At 40.1% G+C, this 16,108-nt stretch overlaps 1 protein-coding gene across 6 annotated transcripts in view; it reads right to left on the bottom strand.

Annotated features, from left to right (window-relative positions):
* LOC111185348 (uncharacterized) overlaps nucleotides 1-16,108 on the bottom strand; it is a 315,714-nt gene that overhangs the window by 181,577 nt on the left and 118,029 nt on the right. For 5 of the 6 annotated variants that reach the window (XR_016393461.1, XM_089912700.1, XM_089912701.1 and 2 more), the window contains one exon: nucleotides 7,471-7,587. The exons of the other annotated variant lie outside the window; for it this stretch is intronic. The gene's annotated coding sequence lies outside the window, so the exon portion shown is untranslated. The remainder of the gene's footprint in view (nucleotides 1-7,470; nucleotides 7,588-16,108) is intronic. 6 annotated transcript variants of the gene reach the window in all.

Genomic DNA, 16,108 nt, shown 5'->3' with positions numbered 1-16,108 from the left:
ATTCAGCAGCCTGAGAATTTCCATTTGATTTCTTCTCTCTTTACATTTTCGGCCTAGATTTGTCTTTTATTTTCATTTATTCTTTCTCAGAAGGCAAGATGAAATTAATTTATAAATAAACGTACAAGGAAAATATTCCACGCTGCTAATAATCAAACAATTTGAGGTATCACTATTTAGGTGTTGAGCAAAAAGACAATTCTTTTCCAAATGACAACCAGTACTTCCAAAGGTGAAGTAAAGCTGCTAAGTTCACAGCGGCTGAAGGCACTGCAAGTTGATATAAACATTTTGGAAAACAGGTTAGAAAAAGCTATTAGGAGCCCACCGCCCCCCCAAAAAAAAGAATTAAGCAGCATGCCCTTTGACCTTGTAATCCCACCTGTAGAAAATTATCCTTAAGAAATAATCAAAATGGAGGGAAAACATTCACAGAATATGTTCACTGCAACATCATTTAAAATAGGCAAATATTGGGAGAAATTTTAATGATGAGTTGAATTACCTGTTTCATGATAAAATAGCACCTGTGTTTTCCCTAACATCTCTAACTAAATATCTATGTAAAATATTCAAAGTAAAAATGATCAAGACAATGAAAAGATAAGTAAAAACAGATGTGTAGTGAACAAGACGCATGTGAACCCAAGTGTAATTGCTGTTGCTGAAGGTGACATCGCACAATCAAAGATAAATTAATGGTAAGTGTAGAACCCAGAGCTATGCCGCAGCTTGTCTGCTCCAGAGGCTGGGTGTTCAACCACTTCTTTCTACTGCCCACCCATTATATGCCCTTCAAATTGTTCCCTATTTTAAAACATGATAGCTCAGTGTGATTCTAGATGCCACACAGAAATCCCCATATACTGAGGTGGAAGTACAAAGTTTAAAACATTTCTAGAAAGTAATATTTATCAAGATCCATATTGTTCAAGCAGTGAACATTCGGCTCTAAAAATCTACTCTCTAAAAGAAGTATCACATACTGAGGAACTATGGCTAATTTTTTTAGGTGTGATATGATACAGCTGTCACAATTTTTAAAGAGTCCTTACTTTTGAGCAGCACCTCCTGGCGTGTTAATGATGTCTGGGATTTGTTTCAAAACAACCTGGGGACGAGAGTGTGTAGATAAAACGGAATGGGCCATGAGCTTTTAATTGCTGAAGCTGGTGATGGGAGAAGAAGATTCCTGTAGTAAAATATTCTCCCCTCTGTTGTATCTATTTGACACTTTGCATAATAACATGTTAAAAACTCATCAGAGATGCACTGATGGTGCAAGGATGAGAACTGCTGGGCTACGTGAAATAGTCACTGTTGCCAGTAACTAGAATACCCAGCCATAGGGAAATCATCATATGAATTATAGCATATCTATAGGTTCAAATATTATGCATCCGTTAAGAATTCCTGTTTCCAAGGGCAAATTCATGATATTACAAAAATGTTCATGATATACTAAGTGGGAAAATCTTGTATGAACACTAAAAACCATGTACAATATGGTTTGTGTAGGGAGGACCCCTCAAAATTTGGGGGGAAGACCTTTTCCCAGAGAAGAAAGTTGGAAAGAAATTGTTATTAGAATATTAAAATATTAACAATGGTTATCCCTTTGTAGTCTTGGGTGGTTTTTGTTTTCTTTAAAAATTTTTTTTCCTTTTCCAGTATTTCTACCATGACAATGAATTATTTTTATATTCAGCGAAAAGTCAGTGTTTTCAGGAACTTAAAAAGCAAAATGAAACCTGAGTTTGCGCAGAGAGTAAAAGACTCCTGACCAGTGACACCACATCTTGGGTCACTGGTCAACCACTAGAGCCCTTGCGGTGGAGGCCCATTACCTCCCTGGCTGTCGGGGCTGGTAGCCACTCACCCATGGGCATTCTGGAAGCCAGGACTCAGAGGCACAAATTGGACCCTCATCCATATCCCTCCCACATGTGGAAAGACATGCACAGTGGAGTAATTATAAAAAGAAGAACTATAAAGAGAAATGAACAACTGAGCAAAGTCATGAAACACAGAGGGGTATTACATGTTGTGTACAGAGGTAACAGCAGAGGTAAGTCGTGCTGATTCCAGGTGTCCCCAGGTAAAATAGAAAAACAATTTGAAATGCACCAAAAAACCCCACAACTTAGGTAGAAGATTTAGTAATTGTCAAAGGGTCATTATGAATTTTCCATTAGTGTAAAAATTCTTGAAACAAACAAAATTAAAGAAGTCTCAAATAAATGGAAAGATATCTTGTGTTCATGGATCAGGAGAATTAATATTGTTAAAATATCCATACTATCCAAAGCCATGTACAGAGACAATGCAATCCCTATCAAAATTCCATGGCATTTCTCACAGAAATAGAAAAAAAGCAATCCTAAAATTCACATGGAACCACAAAAGACCCTGAATAGACAAAGCAATCTTGAGAACAAAGCTGGAGGTACCACATGTCCTAATTACAAACTATGCTGCAGATTAACCCCTGTATTTACAGTCAACTAATATTTGATGCGGGAGCCAAGAACACTCAATGGGGAAAGAATAGTCTCTTCAATAAATGGTCTTGGGAAAGCTGGATAATCGCATGCAAAAGAATGAAGCTGGACCCCATCTTACGTCACCCCAAAAAAATAACTTGAAATGGATTAAAGACTTTAAATGAAGAACCTGAAACTGTAAAACTCCTAGAAGAAAGCACAGGAAAAAAAATCTTCCCTGACTTTTTTTGGATAGAACACCAAAAGCACAAGCAACAAAATCAAACATCAACAAGTAGAACTACATCAACAAAAAAGCTTCTTCACAGAAAAAGAGACAACCGACAAACGAAAAGGAAACCTGTGGAATGGGAGAAAATATTTGCAAACCATATATCTGATCAGGGATTAATATCTAAAATGTATAAGGAACTCGTTTAACTCAGGAGCGAAAGAACAAGCTAATTTAAAAATGGGCCAAGGACTTGAATAGATGTTTTCCTAAAAGAGACATTCAGATGGCCAACAGGTACATGAAAGCATGCTCAACCTCACTCATCACTAAGAAAATGCAAACCGAAACCACAATGAGACATCACCTCCCACCTGTCAGAATGGCTGTTATCAAAACAACAACAAATAACAAACGCTGGTGAGGGTGTGGAGAAAAGGGGACCCTTGTGCACTGCTGGTGGGAATGTAAATTGGTGCGGTCACTGTGGAGAACAATATGGAGGTTCCTCAAAAAAATTAAAAATAGAACTACTGCATGATCCAGCAATCCCATTTCTATATATATATATATATATATATATATACCATATACAATGAAATATTATCCAGCCATGAGAAAGAAGGAAATCCTGCCATTTGTGGCAACACAGGTGGATCTTGAGGGCATTATGCTGAGTGGAATAAGTCAGGCAGAAAAAGACAAATACTGAACCATCTCAGTTGTATGTGGAATCTAAACAAGCAGAACTCATAGAAACGGAGAACAGAGTGATGGTAACCAGGGGCTGGGGGTAGAAGAAATGGGGAGAGGCTGGTCAAAGGTTATGAACTTCCAGTTATAAGATGAATGAGTTCTGGGGATCTGATGTACCACATGGTGCCTCTAATTAATAATACTGCATTATCTACTTGACTGGGACTAAGAGAGTAGATCTTAAAAGTTCTCACCATGAAAAAAAATAATAATAATTATGTGAGTTATGGAGGTGTTAACTAACCCTCCCATAGTGATCATTTCACAATATATAAGTGTATCAAATCATCACATTGTACACCTTAAACTTATAAAATGTTGTATGTCAATTATATCTCAGTAAAGCTGGGAAATAAGTAAATAAATAGGTCTCTAATGCCGGGGGAAAAAGACAGCTCAGGTTGAAGACAGTAACCGACACAAGAACAATGTCAGTTTCCTACTAGCTTAAAAATTCCCCGTCCAAAATCTTCGTCATTCATCTTCATTTACATTCATAAGCACATCAGATGGAAGTTCCTTGCCAGGGTCCAGGTGACAGGGCTCATCTGATTGCCGTGCTACCAGAAAGGACACCACGCACGGAGTTGTTCGCACGCACCCTTGCTTGGGCATTAACTCTCAGACAACCTGAGTATTTGCTAATGCTGGATGCATCCTTGGACTTAAAGTGCATGAAAAAGTCCTTGATCCAAATGATTCTCTGGCCTATGAACATGTGAACTCAGCCAAATGTTTTTTAAGTCTAATCTCAAAAAAGTAGCTTTCTTAAGAGCGTGGACTTCACAATCCATCTCTTGCTAGGTGTTAAAAACTTCACACTGTCCCCACCAAACAGAAGCAGCTCCTCCTTGTATATCGGTGCCTCGGCCCCTTAGAACACACTCAAGTCACATCCACAAACCATCTGGAATCACGAGAGGTAAAAAGCATTCTTAGCTTTCCTGATTCCTCAGCTTACAATCTTGATGTCTTATCATCTTTCTTTGATTTTTTGGTCAAAAACATGTAACATCCATATGCATTTTTCTCACCTGCTTTATAAAACTTCTAGTTAAATAAATTCTGATCTTCAAGGAACATTTCCATCTCCTATGCTCCTCAGGGAGCTACTGTCCAACGGTGCACATGATAATACAAGCGTGCACACTTCTGAAGAATGAAGCTTTAACTCCCCTATTGGCTGCTGTCTGTATGCATCTGTAGCAAATATAGCCCCCAAATATATTTATTTTTACCAAATGTCTTCAAATGGAATAATCTCAGTTTGCAGGTGATGTTTTTAATCTTGAAGCCTTTCTACGAGAAGAAAAAAGAGAGGAAAAAACCTAACTAATTATGGTTAACCTTTGAAGTAAAAATGAGAATTCTAGAATTCTAAAATAAACATCCTTCTTAGTCACATGTGTGAGTTCCAGGAAAATTTTAAAAAAGAAACAGATATCTGAATCAGTAAATGAGTCAGAAATGCCCAGAAATATGCTTCACGTCGTAATGCCCAGCACCTTTGGAAATCATGAACACCTGTGCCACAGAAGATTTATATATTCAAGTTCACACTGTAACTAGAGTTTCCCTACAATATCAGTTTCAAAGGACAGCCTGAGGTTTGTTGCAACAGCATTTGTCAGAAGAAGTCATCTCATTTCTTATTATTAATTCCATTTGTACTATAGTGTATTCTCTGGAAACTTTATGGATCCTTGCTCCATCTAATTTTGGCTTTCACAACACAGGCGACAAAACTTTAGTTTGCAAGAGAAATCAGTATTATAACCTACTCACTGCTAACAGTGACGACGTTGACAAAATCATGGCTGGAGAGCTGCGGAACTGAGGCCAGCTGAAAAGAATTCCTGTTTCAGAATTAAAATGTCATCTCTTAGGTACACATACTCACATCTCCATAGGCAAGTGGGGTGCTTGGGACACGTCAGTATACACGACATGCAGGAGGCCCTGCCCTCGGTCAGCTTACAGTCTCCCGGACCTTTCTTTGGAGGTAACAGCCTCCCAAAATTGCCCAAAACTTAACAGCCTTCTCCGTCCAAATGTGAGAATGGCAGCCCACCTTCTACACCTAAGTAAACAGAATCTGTATTCTTTAGACAATCCCATTAGCCCATTCTGCCTCCTGGCACGTGGTGGCCAACACCCCTGGTCCCAGTTCCATGGATGGTGTTGCTACTGAGTCTGACTTTGATGCTGGTCAGCTGAGCTGATAGGTATTCAGTTCCCACACAGACCCAGGTGGCTCTTAAGGAGGATAACCCAACTCCCTCCAAATTAGAACGAGCCAGGACAGCCTATCCACTGCCTGGACTCCCATTGTTGCCAACCTCAGCTTGCCCCAAGGGGGCAAACCCAGGAGTGCTAGGCTGAGGCTGAGGCCTCCTATAGACCTTGAGCCACCACCCCTCTGCCCTTCTAAGACATCCACATCCCCAGACACCAGGAAGCCGCTCCCTTTTCACCTGGGATCCCAGAGTCTGAGTATACCTCTCTACTTAGAAATCAGAAGGACCCTCTACAACCTCCAGAAGGCATTACACTATTCATTCACTCTTTCATTCACTTTCCAAACACTCACTGACGACCTACTCTGTGTCAGGCTCTACCCTCAGCACCAACTGCCCCCAGGAAGGCTCTCTGTGGAGGAAGCTGCCTTCACACCTGCAAAGGGTGACAACATGACTTTCTGACAGTTCCCTCCCTAGAATAAAAGGGGGAAGAACCACCATAAATGGTACACTCAGCTGGGCATCCTATTACATATCATACACACACACAAACACACACACACACACATATACACATATGTATTATAAATTTTTAAAAATCCAGGTGATAATGAACACAGTGATGATGGAAATTACCATCAATTCCTTTATAAGAAATATTTCCACTAAAATTATTTTAGAAAGAAAATACACCTGAATTCTGAAACAAGCCAGTTCTGCAGCTGTTTTGTTTTGTTTTTTTCTTTTCTAAAATCCTAGGTAAATAATTTTCTACTGACATGATCTAATCAGGTATGTATGTCTTAAGAAAACTTTCTGCTTAGGACAAATCATTGACTCAGAAGGTTAGAAGAGTCCACCCCACTCTCAGCCCTCGACCCCGTGTCTCCCAAGTGGCCATCAGCCTACGAAGATGCCTCCAAGTTCAGGGCACTCCCTCTTGAGTCACCCTTACCCGGGTCTCAGCAGCTCTGGCAGGAACAAGCATGCACGCTTCATCAGACTATCTGTCTCCCTCTAGCTTCAAGCTGTTGGTACTGTTATATTTTTGAGTCATATAATTCCTCTTCTCTTTGTGACAGACCCTGAAATATGTGAAGCTTTGAACCCCCATTTTTTTTCCTCTTGCAATGATTTTCAATTATTCTCTTGCAACTGTTCTCAAATGGCATTGTTTCTAGTCCCTTCAAGAAATAGTCACTCTCTTCTGAACACACTTCATTTGTCCGTGTACCTCTTAAAGAATGATAGCAAAACCCTTGTCATCTGGTATTTACACTTCTAAGAGTTTTCTTGAAGGAAATGATCAGGTATATGAACAAATATTTGTCTATGATAATGTTCATCACAGCATTACTTACAGTTTTCAAAAATTAGAGTATGTATAGTATATCTACATGATAAAATTTGAAAGTATGTTGAAGAAGTAATTGAATGGCATTCAAACGTTTACTATGTTGTCCAGTAGAAGGAAAAGGAGATTACCCAAAATCGTGTCATGAGATCATTTGTGTATACATATCTGTGTATGTTCATAAACCAGGAAGAATATATGATGAAATATTAACTGTAGGTCCTTCCAGCCGATGGGATCGTAGATGACTTTTACTTGATGTATTTTTCTGTACTTTCCAGATTTTCTGCAGTGAAAATATACTACTTTTTAATAAAAGCAAATAATAAATGTTATTTTTAAAAGAAGGTTGTATTGCTGAAAACTAAAATCAAAAAACTGAAAGGCGTGAACTGATCGACTCACAGGATATGGATTCCAACTCCCTCACTCTGATCCACTTCCATTAAAACCACGGGACACACAGGTGGGTCTGCAGCCACATTACACAGTCGATTTGTTGAGAAGATTCTTCTTGATAACCTGTGAAACATTTTCGCAAATATTATTGCTCTCTCATTTTGTAGTTAAACATTAGCTCGTTTTTTGTTTTCTTTTGTTGCAATCCATGAAAATTTTTATTCTTAAAATAAGCGACTTCCATTCCCACCGCCTTGTGGCCCACCTGTCCCATGGCCTCCGCCAAGCCCAGCACGGCTCAGCTCAGCAGCAGCTAAGCCAGGATCTGTCCCGGAAACTGGTGAAGAGGTGGGTCTGGGTCTGAGCAAGGTGACCACCAAGGAGTTCAGCAACCAGGTTGCCAGTGTAGAGACTGTGAAAGTTTAAGTGTAAGTGTAAGAAGCTGTGTGTGTCTCATGGAGTGATTATGAGGAAATGAGGATGACTCAGGGGAACCTCTCATCATAATCGACACTTCCAAAACTGCAAATATTTTCTCCCATTCAACAGAGGTTAACATCCAAAATATATAAACATCCAATACAGCTCAATATCAAAAAAAAAACCTGATTAAAAAATGGGCAGAAGACTTGAATAAACATTTTTCCAAAGAAGATATACAGATGCTCAACATCACTACTCATCAGGGAAATGCAAATCAAAACCACAGTGAGATAACACCTCACACCTGTCAGAAAGACCATCCTCAAAAGAACACAAATAGAGAAAGTTGGAGAGGGTGTGGAGGAAAGGAAACCCTCATATACTACTGGTGGGAAGGTAAACTGATACAGCCACCATGGAAGACAGTGTGGAGGTTCCTCAAGAAACTAAAAATAGAACTACCACTGTCTCAGTGGAAATGAAATAAAGGAAAACACTAACTCAAAAATATATAGGCACCCTCATGTTCACTGCAGCATTATTTACTATAACCAAGATATGGAAGCAACCTAAGTGTCCATCAACAGATGAATGGATAAGGAAGATGTGGTGTACATACACACAAACACACACACACACATATACACACACATACATATATATACACACACATACATATATACACACACATATATACACACATATATACACACACATATATACACACATACATACACACATATATATACACACATATATATACACACATACATATATACACATACATATATACACACATATATATACACATACACACACATACACACATATATACACACACATACACATATACACACATACATATATACACACACATATATACACATACATACATATATACACACATACATATACACATACATATATATACACACACGCATATACATGTACACACACACACATATATATATATATATATATACACGATGGAATGCTACTCAGCCAAAAAAGAGAATAAAATAATGCCATTTGCAACAACGTGGTCGGACCTAAAGATACTATGCTTAGTAAAATAACTGAGACAGAGAAAGACAAATACTCTGTTATCACTTATATGTGGAATCTAAAAAATACAACAAACCTGTGAATATAACGAAACAGAAGCAGACTCATAGATGCAGAGAACAAACTAGTGGTTACCAGCGGCGAGATAGAAGGGCGAAGGGACAATGTAGAGGAAGGAGATTAAGAGATACAAACTACTATGTACAAGATAAATAAGCAGCAAAAATATATTGTACAGCACAGGGAAATATGATTATTCTGTGATAACTTTAAATGGAGTATAATCTATAAAAATGTTGAATCACTACGTTGTACACCTGAAACTAATACCATATTGCAAATCAACTACACTTCAATTAAAAAAAAAGAAGAACAAAGAAACAAACACCAAAACATGACCCATGCTCTAATTTCTACAAAGTCGTAACCAGTATGATTTCAGTAACTGGGGCAGATACACACTTCTCAGATACAGGTATTTTTAAAATGTTCCTGTGGAGAGTTTACATGCAGAACCTACAGTCTCCAGTGGATTCGAGAAACTGTTGCACAGTGGAAGAAATGTATCATTGCATCCTCTCAGGCAAGTGGTTCCAAAAGTGTTACCTAATTGCAGATGGATTCAATGCTGAAGTTACTTTGATTCACAAAGAGAGAAAGAAAGTCAATGGCAGGGGCAGGGCAGTTTTGTTTGGTGATGTTTACAAGTGTGTGACTGTCCTCGTGAATGACAAGACTGACATTTGCAACCGTCATGCCACTGCAGACAAGCTACTCCAGGCTGGAAGCAGGGAAGTTTAAGATATTCTTACTCATGCAGGCTTCCCTGGCCAGCTATTTTCAGAACAAATAAGGCTGGTTTTGAGGCTGTCGTCACCAAAACACAATTCTCAAAGAGGACAAAATCAAATAGTCCTCCAAGATTCAGGCCGTTGCTATTTGAATGACTGGTGACCTAGAACACACAAAGGAGAACCAGTGTCTCATCTATTTAGCCATGCCCCTCTGCAAAATATTGTGTTTTGAACTATAATATTAATAGAATTATACAATTATACGTGTTTTAATAGTATAGTTATATGTGTTCATAAATATATGTGTTTGAACTATTATGTCCTGGTATTTTTTTGCTTGTTTTTGTTTTATTATGCTTCTAAAGTTAAGATTCGACAATACTAAAGCAAAGAAAAAAAAATCACATAGCGCTTGGTATTTATTCCTATCAAACTTCTGTAAAAGTTTGCTTCATCTCTCTGTCATATTAAGACCCCTTTCATCATCTTATTCTGTCATTTCGTTTCTTTATTAAGCCTCTTAACTCTGCATCATGATAAGTGTGTCCCCCATATCTTTATCCAAATCCCTGATGAATGTATCCAACAGAATATGATCCAGGATAAAGCCAGGATACTTACCAGCAGAAAGCTGTCATCAGATTAATACCTTCTGGGTGCAGGTGTTCAACTAGAAACCCATCAAGCTAGCAGCCCACAATTCTCCCTCTGTGTTATATCATATGATATCAACAAAAAGACTTTACAGAGGATATTTGACTTTTCCAAGAAATTTAGAAAATGACCTTTTTGTTTCACACATATCCCATGAGCTCAGACAGGTCAAAAATGTATTAAAACAGAGTTGAGCCCTATCTGAAGAGGGAAGAGACCTGCAAAATCTTAGTTGCAACGATTGTCTCAAGCAGTGCATCCACTCCCTGACCTGACACTGCACTGTGAACCCACCCTATTTCTTCTGCCCCATGAATAGGAGTCAAACAGAAGGGTCAAGCCTTATTCCTCTCCTTTTATTCCACAGTGCCGAGCACACAGCTCATACATGATACTGTGGTGTCTGCTCCCGGCAAAACAGAAGCTCTTGCCGCTGCTCATCCCGTAAGTCGAGGGGTCACACGAGCTTCCTATCTCCCCTGGTGTTGTAGAGAGAAGTGTGTGTAGAGGCTAGTCAAAATATGTGTCACTCAAGGCGTGGGGCATAACACCGACTCCCCGCTAAACAGATGATGGAGTAATTGGCTCAAAATATCTCTAGGTGTACGCAGGGCGATGAAGCTCCAAACATGCAGTCACCATCTCAGTTGTGGTCATTAGCTGTAGAGGGCTTGGGATGAAGCATAATAATGCCTCCATTTAGTTACTATAGTGACCCCTTCCCTGACAGCTCCCCAGCCAGGTCATCCCAGAGCCACAGGTCTTGGACTCATGAATGGGATGTCCATTCCCGGTGACGGACCCCTCGGGGGAAGGACCCGGCACTGCCTAGCCAAGCCCATCCTTTGCTGACTTCTGTTCTCCTGCAGTGGTCTCTTGCTGCTCTGGCCACACTCCCATTATCCCACACAAAAGTCCTCATTCTCCTTCTTTTTCTCTCTCAATAGATGTCAATGTGTCCCCACTCCCCAGAGCATTAGCAACACAGAACGCAGTTATCCTTTCCGAAGGTAGAGGATGCGTATTTTTTTAATTGTCCAGCATACACACTCTGGTGGGTAAAGAGATCCTTTACTATGTCCTGGGGAATTTCCATTTTCTCCAGAGTCTTCTAAACGCACCAGGAATAAAACCTTGTGTTTTCCCACCATAGCGTCAGAATGAGCCTAAGCCACACACAGAACACAAACATTCGCTCAGTGAATGAATCAGCGACGCAATGTGCATCCTATGAGATATTTTGGATGGAATGGGTTAAGAGGACTGGGTGGACATCAAGGAATGAGACAGTGCAGGACGCTTCTTAGCAAAGAAGAGCAAAAGTGTGGGAACCTGGAAAGCAGTGACCTGGAGAGAACCGGGGGATTGAGGCAGGAAGGAGGTTGGAGCAGAGTCACGGGTCAGTGCGAGGCAGGCACAGACATCAGAGAAGAACGTTTCAGTGCAGGGGACAGACTCAGAAGAATCAGATATCAAGTGCAGGTCACAGCCCAAAGCAGCCTGGTGAGTCCGGGCTGAAAGCCAGCGCGGGAGAGACGCTTAGTGTCCAGCGCTCAGCACGCACACCTCCATCACCACGCAGGGGTCTGGGGAAGTTACCACAGCACCTTCAGCCACACCTCCGTGAACCGGGGCCAGTCAACTCACCCCTCCACAGCAACACTGACCAGGGGGCCTGGAGAAGGTGAGAAGCCCCCAGGGAAAGCCCTAGTGCGGCAGACTGCACAGGACGGAGTAGAAAACAGATCTACGGGTCACTGAGTCCTTTGTACATGATGCACACTCCACCCAGGACCCTTACAGAAGCCCTGAAATTCAGACGTTATTATATATACATAAATTCTGTGAAAGGAAACCTCAAAGCACGTGAGTCATTCACACAGACGCACGGCTAAATGGCAGACTGGAACCCAGGTCTGTCTCCCCAAAGCTCAGGGGCCTCCAGCTGTGCCCTACGGCCTGCCGCTCTGCCCTATTTCAGTGCAAGGGTGAAACTGTTGTACAAGAAACATTTCACTACGAACACTGCATGATCTCTTTATACGAGAGGCGTGTTTGTCTCTTATTTTTTTATTCTCCAAATCGGTATATATCAAATATCATTTTAACAACTGTTACAATTTTATGAGCATTTATTTTGATACTCACTTTCAAATAAAATACTCAGTATTTCTTCTCAATGAAGACGCCCTAATTTTCCGAAGAGGAATTAATTCATTCACACCACCTGAAGTCACAAAGCCTATAAGGTACATGACCAGGCCAAAAATACAATTCACCCTGCACTCTGCTGCCCACGTCTTTCCATGGACCGTGACTCTTGGGTGACTTTTCTGTCTAAGGCTCTAATTTTCTCTTTGATGGGGTCTGCCCTACCTATGTGACCCAGTTGGTATTTTACAGCGTAAAATAGTTATTCATTTATTCCAGAAGTGGTAATGTATTACTCAGAGGCTCCAGGCACCAAGAAAGCAGTCTGTTCTGGAAACAACAGGAAAGGAATAAGAAAAGGGTGGCTACCTTCAAGGAATTTCCCAGCTGCGGGAGCGAGGCAGACCTATAAGTAATGTAACAGACTCTGTGATAAACCTGCAAAGGTTAAGGGTAGGAGGTGGTAACTTCAGCCCAGGAAGGACAGGAGGATAAGCTTCAAAGAGGTAGGTGAACTGTGAGATAAATCATTATGCACGTGTCCTTTGCTCCAGTAAGCCATCTTTCCGGGTCACCTCCCCACACGTACTTCTCGTCCACCTCCTTACACAGGCATCTCCCTCCTCTCCTCCGGCTCACACACATCCTGCCATCTGTGTGCAATGAACTGCCGCCGTCATGCTGGATAGTCTAAGACATTCCCCAGCACCTCTGATCTCCATCCTCAACCCCACACTACTGAGGGAGAACCTGTCCCCATGCATGAACGCCACGCTCGCACCACCAGTTTTAATCTCCACTGTTGCTTACACACAAACTCACTGAGGAGATGCACAATATACAAACAGGTCATCCTGCCTTTTTTTAATTTTATGATAATAAAATTCACAATATGCACTTCTGTCCTGCTTCTCACAGATGTTCTTAAAGCATTACCTTTTTAAAATATTTTATTCCAGGTTTTAGCGTTTTTTTTTCCTACATCAGCTAAGCAAGCTGTTTTTCAGCATCGAACCTGAAAATTCAGCCAAACACTACGAATCCACGTGACCAAGTCTGATATCTCGTAAAATAACAGAACTGTAAACGGTTAACTCAGATGTTGGCCGACCCTCTCCTAATCAGTGCACAGCGTTTTCTTCTGCTAAAAAAAAGGGGGGCATATGCCTCATAAATGTCTTTGGCACACATAATTCCATTTCTTCCCAACTTTATTTCGGTAAAATTGGCACATGACATTGTATAAGTTTAAGGTGTACAGTGTCATTAACTGATATACGTATATATTGCAAAATGATGACCACAGTAAGGTTAGTTATATCCGTCACCTCATGTAGTTACCTTTTGGGTTTTCTGTTTAGGTTTTGGGTTTTTTCTTTTTTTGGTTTTGGGGGGTTTTTTGATGAGAACTTTAAAGATCTATTCTCTTAGCAACTTTTAAGTATACAATACAGTATTGTTAACTGTAGTCACCCTGCTGTACACTACATCCCCAGATCTTATTCATTTAATAACTAGAAGTTGGTACATTTTAACCACTTTCACCCATTTCCACCAGCTCCACCCCTGGCAACCACCAATCTAATCTGTTTCTAGGAGTTCAATGTTTTTAGATTCTGCATGTAAATCATACAATATTTGTCTTTCTCAGTCTGACTTATTTCACTGAGCATAAAACCCACAAGTTTCATCCATGTTGTCACAAACAGCAGGATTTTCTTTTTTTGTGGCTGAATAATATTCCATTGTGTACATATACCATGTTTTCTTTATCGATTCATCCATCAGTGGATAATTAGGTTGTTTCTGTATCTTGACCATATAAATAATGCTGCAATGAACATGGGGATACAAGTATAATTTTTGTGTCCTTCAGATAAATACCAAGAAGTGGGATTGCTGGATCACATGATAGCTCTACTTTTAATTTTTTGAGGAACCTCAATAGTGTTTTCCATAAGGGCTGCACCAACCCACATTCCCACCAACAGTGCACAAGGGTTTCCTTTTCTTCACATCCTTGCCAACGCTTTCCTTCTCTTGTCTTTTTGATAATAGCAGGTGTGAGGTGATATTGTGGTTTTGACTTGCATTTCCCTGATAATTAGTGATATTGAGCATGTTTTCATGTACCTGTTGGCCATCTGAATGTCTTTTTTGGGAAAATGTCTATTCAAGTCCTTGACTTGTTTTTCTTTGTGTTTTTTTTTTAACATCTTTATTGGAGTATAATTGCTTTACAATGGTGTGTTACCTTCTGCTGTATAACAAAGTGAATCAGCTATACAAATACATATGACCCCATATCTCTTCCCTCTTGCGTCTCCCTCCCACCCTCCCTATCCCACCCCTCTAGGTGGACACAAGGCCCCGAGCTGATCTCCCTGTGCTATGCAGCTGCTTCCCACCAGCCATCTATTTTACATTTGGTGGTGTATATACGTCCATGCCACTCTCTCATTTCATCCCAGCTTACCCTTCCCCCTCCCCATGTCCTCAAGTCCATTCTCTAGTAGGTCTGTGTCTTTATTCCTGTCCTGCCCCTAGGTTCTTCAGAACCTTTTTTTTTAGATTCCATATATATGTGTTAGCATACGGTATTTGTTTTTCTCTTTCTGACTTACTTCACTCTGTATGACAGACTCTAGGTCCATCCACCTCACAACAAATAACTCAATTTTGTTCCTTTTTATGGCTGAGTAATATTCCATTGTATATATGTGCCACATCTTCTTTATCCATTCATCTGCCTTGACCAGTTTTTTAATTGGCTTGTTCTTTTACTCCTGAGTTGCTTGAGTTCCTTACATATTTTGGATATTAATCCCTTATCAAACATATGGCTTACAAATATTTTCTCCCATTACGTAGGTCTTCTTTTCATTTTGTTGATTCTTTCTTTTTCTGTGCTGAAGCTTTTTTGTCGATGTAGTTCCACTTGACTGATTTTTGGTTTTGTTGCTTGTGCTTTTGTTGCCATATCTAAAAACCTGCTGCCAAGGCCAAGTCAAGGAGTATTTTCACTTGTTTCCTTCTAGGAGTTTTAAAGTTTCAGGCCTTACAATCAGGTCTTTAATCCATTTCAAGTTATTTTTTGTGGGTGATATAAGACAGGGGTCCAGCTTCATTCTTCTGCATGTGATTATCCAGTTTTCCCAACACCATTTATGGAAGAGACTATTCTTTCCCCATTGAGGGCAGTTGCCTCCCTTATCTAATATTGGTTGACTGTTAATGCAGGGCCTTATTTCTGGGCTCTCTGTTCTGTTCCATTGGTCTATGTGTTTTTAAGCCAGTATACTATTTTGATTACTATAGCTTTGTAATATAGGTTGAAATCAGGACATGTGATGCCTCCAGCTTTGTTCTTCTTTCTCATGATTGCTTTGGTTACTCAGGGTCTTTTGTGGTTCCATACAAATTTTAGGATTGTTTTTCTATTTCTGTGAAAAATGCCATTGGAATTTTGAAAGGGATTGCATTGACTCTATTGACAGCTTTGGGAAACTTGGGCATTTAAACAATATTAATTCTTCTGATCTATGAACACAGGATGT

Source organism: Delphinapterus leucas, chromosome 6, assembly GCF_059928025.1.
Source record: "Delphinapterus leucas isolate spDelLeu-1000000601 "Yukka" chromosome 6, BTC_Dleu_Yukka2, whole genome shotgun sequence".
NCBI lineage: Eukaryota > Metazoa > Chordata > Mammalia > Artiodactyla > Monodontidae > Delphinapterus > Delphinapterus leucas.
This window is presented reverse-complemented; position numbering and strand designations above follow the sequence as displayed.